This window comes from Nannospalax galili, unplaced genomic scaffold (assembly GCF_000622305.1).
Source record: "Nannospalax galili isolate Female #2095 unplaced genomic scaffold, S.galili_v1.0 scaffold337, whole genome shotgun sequence".
Lineage (NCBI taxonomy): Eukaryota > Metazoa > Chordata > Mammalia > Rodentia > Spalacidae > Nannospalax > Nannospalax galili.
Genome location: NW_008340932.1, coordinates 888,214 through 896,090, shown reverse-complemented (window position 1 = coordinate 896,090; position 7,877 = coordinate 888,214). Strand labels below are relative to the sequence as shown.

The 7,877-nt window shown below is 37.8% G+C and overlaps 1 pseudogene; it reads left to right on the top strand.

Annotated features, from left to right (window-relative positions):
• The first annotated feature begins 1,398 nt into the window (after nucleotides 1-1,398).
• The window catches only part of LOC103736672, a 38,767-nt pseudogene continuing 32,288 nt past the window's right edge, over nucleotides 1,399-7,877 (top strand).

Below are 7,877 nucleotides of genomic sequence, written 5' to 3'. Positions count from 1 at the left end.
ATGAAACTGTGTATTTTAATAATGAAATGGAGATCTTTTTTAAAGGTTAAAACATCATTTAATTTATGTCTTATAGGGTTTATACTGAGTACAATATTGTATAACTGTAATAATTCAACTGTAAACCTAAAAATTTACAGCCAATTTTGAAAGAGATGCATCCTACCTCAGGAAACCGTTATTGAATATGTCAATTGTGTTGTAATGATATGCTTCTTCTAAGTATGTTGTTATTAAATAAATCATTTTTAAAAATTAAAAAAAAAGTTAGCAACTAAATGCAAAATAAAAATGTTCTCTTAAAAAAAAAAAAAAAAATGGGCTCAGAGAGCATTGTGGAAGAGGAGGCAGAAAGATTATAAGAGCCATGGAGGAGGTGCATGACCATGTGGAAACAGTCCTACAGGCTCCTGGGACCCTGTTCATATGATTTTTAAGGCAATGCTGTAAGCATACACAAGTCCCATGCAAACTCAGGCAAACAAAAACATAGCATAGAACTGGAGAAATGAACAACAGACCCCAATATTAGCTGAAGAATTATTGGCAACTGACTACTGCTAGGTGAGGAAGAGCTGATCTTCCTAAAACAAGGGTCTCTAGATAGGCTGACTAGACCTCAGTGGATAGACTTGCACTGGGGAATGTCTGGGGACTGTGATTTGACACAGTGGGCCTTATGACAGATGACAGAATATATGGGTTCCAGTGTGTGGGGATGGTATATGGGAGGATGTTGGTAGGCACCCCGGTACAAAAATGATTAAGATTGTTTGAGATGTTTTTTTATGAAATACACAAAAATTCAATAAAAGCAAATTTAAGCCGGGCGTGGTAGTGCATGCCTTTAATACTAGCACTTGGAAGGCAGAGGCAGGCGGATCTCTGTGAGTTCAAGGCCAGCCTGGTCTACATAGTGAGTTCCAGGACAGCTAGGGCTACAGGGAGACCCTCTCTCAAAAAGACCAAAAAAAAAAAAAAAAGCAAATTTAAAAACATATAATCATGCCTAGATTATAACAAATTCTACACCTGATTAGGAAAAGCGGGAAACACTATTCAGGATTGCAAGGAAAGAGTAGATTGTAGATTTAACCCAAAAAGCTGCTCATAAGGATTTGATTATGAGGTTGCTGGGTAGCTGAGTGCCTTGTTAGGAGCCACTGGTAGAAAAACACCATCAAATCCCTTTTCTTCTTCTCTAGGGGACAGCTGAACTTGCTTTGAGTATTACAATTATTCTATCTATAGCACGTTCCTAGGAGTTAGAATAGGCTGGTTTGGGTTCAGGATGGCTGTTCAGGCTCTGCAGGGAACTGTGGACTCAGACAGTTCAGATGACAGATAGAAAGGGCTCTTCACAGCTTCATGCTGCAGTTTTCCTAGAGAGAAGGCGTCATGAGGTCAGTTGCTACAGAGACAGAAACTGTACCAACAGAATGCTAGTGATTGGATTAATACTTATTTCAGAAAGTTCCTCTTTTATTTATATGACTTATTTTTGAAATAACTTACTAGATGGAAGATAGGATAAACAATCTCAGGTATGAGGGTGTTTGCTGGTTGTAGTAAAGTAAAATACATGCCTTTTTTTTAAACTAAAAAAATACTTTTAAGGGTGGGCTTATGCTTGACAGCAAAGGTTTCTAAATCCATGGTGTATCAGTTCCTGTCGTCCGTAGCAGACACTTATTTTCTGGAACCCAGAGCTCTGTGTAATGAACACACTATAGACTGTGTGACAGTACTGGGCAAGCTCTGTGCTCTGGACTCATGAATGTCACACTTCCATGACAGCTATTGATTTCCCATTTTTCTTCATCTCCCTGCTGGTTCATTATTAAATATTCTGGTACTTGGACTCAATCTTTTTTTTAGCATAAGTGTTTGACTAAGGTACTTTTAATTGTATAAAATAATTAAATAGCATGAGAAGTTCTTATATTTTTATCACCCAGTTTGTTCTTTAATTGTGGAGGTAACCTGGATTTACAGTGAACTTTGTTACCCTATCCATCTGAATATTCTTTACTGATATTGGGAGAGACTTTTCTGCTGCTGGAAGACATATTCTCCCCTTTTATCTTTTTCTTTTCTTTTTATTGAATTTTTGTGTATCTCACACACAGCATCTTAGTCATCTTTATACCCCCTTCCCCATCTGTACCCTCTCAAGACTATCAGTGGATTTCATACATCCTGTCATTTATGTTAAGGCCTATCAAGTCAAGTTAGTATCCCCTGATATTCTTCAGTGAACATTTATTCACTGGAGTCTAGTCAGCCTATCTAGAATTCCTCCTTTGAAAATGATCAAGTCTTCCTTATCCAGCAGTAATCAGCTGTCACATAGTTCTTTGGCTAAGTTTGTGGCCCACTGCCCATTTCCACAGTTCTATGCTGGTTTTGTCTGCTTGTGTTTGTGTGGATGTTATGCATGCTGTCACCATTGTTAAGTTCATATGTGCAAGTCCCCAGGAACCTGTAAGACTCTGTATCCATGTGTTCATGCACCTCATCCTGTGGCTTTTACAATCTTTCCACCCCCTCTTCCACAATGATCCCTGAGCCCTGGGTGGGTACAGTTTAATAAGGGAGTCCTGGCCAAGGACCCATGTCGGGAGCCGTAGGCCCCTACCCCAGGAAATAGCAAGACCTGATTCTTGGCAAAGCTGTTTTTCAGACATCAAGGCTGGCCTGGTTTGAGATTAACCAAATGACTATACTTGAAAGCCTCTCACAAACATGTTGTTCTAACCTGGGCACTTAACGCTTGAGAGACTCCCTCATTTTCTCATGTAATTACTAAGAAACTTTGGTATTACTCTGTAATCATACAAGTGTAACCTCTTAATTGATTTATAACTTGCTATATAGAATTGTGTTAATATGGAATTTACTCTGTGATCAATTGGTGTGGTATTATTGTGATAATCGTTCTGTTAATTGAATTGCTTTACTTCAATGGATTTGTCCCTGCCAACTTCCCCCTCTCCTCACTATAAAGACTTTGTGTAGATGTTCATTAAATGAGACTTGATCAGAAAGCCTGTCTTGTCTCCATTCTTCGCATCTCTTGTCCCTTTCCATCCCCTCTCCTCCCTCCAGATACCCACGTTGACTGTCCTGTGGGTCGGGACAGACCCACATTCTGTAGACTCTTATTCTCTATGCTTTGGCCATTTGTGGTGCTTTGTGTTCATTGCCCTCTGTTTCATGAGGGAACTTTGTTGATGAGGGTTGAAAGATGCATTAATATTCTCTTCAAACCTTTAAGGTTTCGTAAACCGTAGGTGTAGAGGTTCCACTGTAAATGGGTTACTTAGTGTTGGGCATTTCACATTCACTATTTCTGAATGTGACCAGTTGTGGAACTTTGTAAAAGTATCTGTCTGTTGCAAAAGAAGCTTCTTTTAACGTGTGGTAAGTGGCATATTTGTCTGTAAATAAAAGGATCCAGATTTAGCATGTAGTAAGAAATCACATTTGTCTAGGGAAGTGACAGCCTTGGCACTTTCTCTAAGATCTATGACCTCTGCAGTCATGTGTATTTGGCTATGCTTACAGTACCACACATGAGTTTCTGCCCATTGTGTTGGCTTTAAGCCCAATTAGGTAGCTTTTGATTACCTCCAAGATAAAAGTGCCACTACTGCCCTAATAGAGTTTTCTGTGTTGGCCACTGTTGTGGTTATTAAGCCTTGAAGCTGGGTTTGGATCATTGATTGATGTTCTCCCTTATCAGAGTATATGGTGTTCTCCAAAATTATGAACGTTAGCCTTTAGGGAGGTGTCTTCCAGGTCAGTTCCAGTTCCACTGCTCCAAGTCCTGTGTCTGAAGTTTGCCCTGTCTTCAGCAATAAGGCCTTACCTTGAAGCTCTTGGAGGCAATCAAGGTCTATGGCAATAGGCTGAGTAATTTTGGGAGTCTCTTGAACTACTCTGGTCAACAACTTGAAGGGAGATATCTCCTGTCCGGCTTTGTTCTGTCCCCTAGAAAAGAAAAAAATAGTTATCCACCCCTCAGCTTGGATGACCACATTCTACTTCCAGATGACTATACTTCATTATGACTGGAACACACACTTTATTAAGCTTCCATCATTGGATATTTGCTCCAAGGACAGTTCTAGCCAGTAAATACTCCTTGTCTGTTGTCTCCAGTAATCCTGCAAAATCTTGAGAATCCGAATCCTAATAATTGAGTTTGATGTTGTTAAGCACATTCACATATTATCTCTATTTTTCAATGATTTTGGATTAAGAAAAAAATGCAATATTCTTTAAACAAACTCCCCAAATAAAACAAAATAAGAGCTTTCTTTACTAAGTTGAGTAACCAGCAGCCAATCATATTCTCATACTAGTAACTCGAATCCTGGGAACTTATGTTTGCCCTGGGGCCCATGTTCACACTGTGTTGTGTGGAGTGGCATGGCATACCTATGGGATAATTTGGAAAGTAAGTGAGGGGTAAGGCCAATGAGCTATTCAGCGTTTCACTGTGACTAACCCAAGTGATACTCTATAACCCAGTGCATGGAACAGTTTGATTCTGTATCCCTGGGAAGTTGTGGAGATGAGAAAAATTACAAAGGTCATAGATTATTAGAATTTGTTTATTCCAAAATGTCTGGAGAATACTGCCAAGATGGGCAATAGCTCATATCATCATGATTGTCAGGTTACCGAGAACAAAGAGTGGTCAAGAGAGAAGCCAAACACATTAGATTTACCTCTGTGATATAAGTTACTGCAAAGAATCCCAATTTTCATTTTTCCCATTTGCTCAATGTCCTAATTTTAACTGCAAGTCCTAGCACATGCAGCCAGGATAAAGACTATGTTTTCCAATCTCTTTTTAAAGTGAAGCTACTGTCATGTGATCAGTACTAACCACTGACAAATCTGAAGTGGAGCATAAGTGGACTGTTTCTCATTCTCCTTATGCTGTTGTCACAAGATCAAATACTAACCAATGACATATCAATGGATAATTTGTGAGTGCTTCAGGGAAATCTTAGATTGCCAAGTTAGTGTTTTTTCTGTCTCCTGACATCTTTCTGTGAGCTGAAGTTCAGACTAAATGGCTGGACCTTGCATAGTTATCTTGGATCATGAGGAAATATTTAGATTCCTTACACTGTATATTAGCTAGGTTAGCCTTATGTTGGCTACCCCTTTCTTACCTTGTGAAACAGAAAATAAATACAAGTTACTGTTTCTTGAGATTTTTCTATCACATGTAGGTTAGCTCAATCTACACTTAGATACCTCTTTGGGGCCGGTGTACATCTTCAGGATACGTTTGACAGATTATTGCCTTGAATTTTGCCTTGGATTTTGATATACATTGCTTTAAATACGTTAAAAAATGAAAGAACGTGATTGACAGCAAGTTACCTACACTAAAGAGTGCATGAGTTACTAAAGGAAGGGAAAACACAAAAGTGGATGATCAAACATTCTTGGAATGCTTTGAATATAGAGATAAAAATTTAAGCAGAACGTTTTGGACTGAGAGAGCAAAAGAGACATACTGTCTTCATGCTATCCTATACTAAGATTTGAGAGAGAGAGAGAGAGAGAGAGAGAGAGAGAGAGAGAACATAAAGATGCATGACACTATTACATTCAGGTTATGTAACTGAACACGATCTAAAATTATGTGTGATTCAAACAATTTTTTAACACACATATCTATGAAATGGAGATAATGCTGACCAGGGTATTAAATTACTATCAAAATTAAATAAGATACTATAGGCAAGCACTCAGAAATCAATAGTTGATGCTTCTATTATTATTATTATTATTGGTGTTTAAGGTAACGTAATTTTAAAATGTTGTCTTTATCAATATTAAGAGAGGCATACATTGACTATCCCCTAACAAAAGCTTATTAAACCTTATTACAGGAAAATGGGATTCATCCTTTTCATGTATCCTCAGGATATACAGATGAGCTTTTAAGCTTTTTTTGTCCTCCAATTTGTTGCTAATAAAGGTTCCTTCAGAATGGCATTATTCTTTCATTTTCACAAACCTGATTTTGAATACCAGTTCTATTTTAGAATGAGTTTCAAACTGATTATACAGTACTTATGACAGGAAAATTTTACAATATTAACTAGGGATTTTTCTGTATATTTAGCGTTTTAGCCATCTGCTGTTCACATTGTTTTAGGAAATACATTATGTGTTTAATAAAAGCTTGTGAAATGTTTCTTCTTATGATATGGCTACCTTTGGCCACCAGATGGCAGCATCGGTGTGAGCAAAAGACCCGGTATCCGTTAACAACTAAATAGAGTTATGAAAATGACAGACCTGGAGAAATGTTTCAAATACTAAGAATGGAGTTTAGAGGGTTGAGAAATTATATGAAATTTTTTTGTTTGTGCCTGGGTGCACTGATTTCCTAGAGAAGGGCCAGAGATTTCATTAGCTTATCTGATTTTCATAGCACAAACATTTAAGCATTACTTACTGATCTCTATATTCATGTTTTCTGATTAAAGAACTAATTATAAAGAACAAACAGTTTTCCTGTGGCAGATAAGAGAATTGGTATGCTAGACCTAGGAACACATATAGCTCAGTTATTAACTCATCAAACATACTCTTTACGTCATCAAAACAATCATGCATAACAATACTGTGACATTTTAGCTGCAAATATTTTCCCTAGTCAGTCCTTTGCTACTTTCAAAGCGAACAGAATTTGTCATTGCTTTTCATAATGTTTCTGTCTTTGAATACTGACTATTAGAATATTTGGAAAATATTTATTTTTCTGTTCCTATATTCTTTCATAATTTTATTTTCAGCATTCAGATAATTTTGTTAGTCTTTTTTTTTTTTTTTTTTAAATTTTGAGCTGAGGATGGAACCCAGGGCCTTGCACTTGCTAGGCAAGCACTCTACCATTGAGTTAAATCCCCAACCTCCGGATAATTTTAAATACTTTAAGAACAATCTCTTTTTTCTTTATGGGATAACATTATATACTACTAATAATGGGAGCAGTAGGTATTCTTGCCTTGGAGCCCTTCCCACTCTCAGAATTTCTTTCTCATTTTCCTTAGTAAACCTATGTTCACACTGCTTAAAATGGAAATTGTAAAATACTAATACAAATTCAGCTCCAAAGATACTCTTTAAGAAGAGGGACACACACACATGCACGCATACACACATACACACAACAACAACAACAACAAACCCCTTTAAAGGTTTTGTTGTAAGACCTACAGAAATAATTCTTCTTCAAGATGATGTTGTAAGGCAGGGATCGTTGTCTTTTAAGAGAAAAAACACTGGGATCCATAGTAGTCATTTGACCCCAGGAAGCTTCCTGGGAAGAAAAAGCAAATGCAAATGCTGAGCTGCTTTCTGCTTGGTTCTCAAGTTCTCCTTTCCTGGCATCCAACTGCCTTCTTTGACATTCATTCTTATTTGCTTCTTTATAGCTGTGATAAAAAGACTGAGGAAAACCAGCCTGAGGAGAAAAAGGTTTATTTGGTTTATGGTTCACAGTCTATCAGCAAGGTAAGCCAAGACTGGAAAACTAGGTGAGTACCTGGAACTCAGGCCATGGAAGAACACTGTTCATTGCCTTTCTCCTCTGGCCCATGCTCAACCTGCTTTTTTATACATTCCAGGACCACCTGCCCAGGGCTGGCACTGCTCACAGTGGATTGGGCCCTCCTGCATCACTCAACAATCCAGAAAATGCCCCACAGATATGTATGGCCACAGACCAATCCAATGGAAACAATTTCTCCGCTGAGGTTCCTTCTACCCAGGTGTATCATGTTGGCAACTAAAGCTATTCAGCACAACATTTATATTTGAATTTGAAATATATATATATA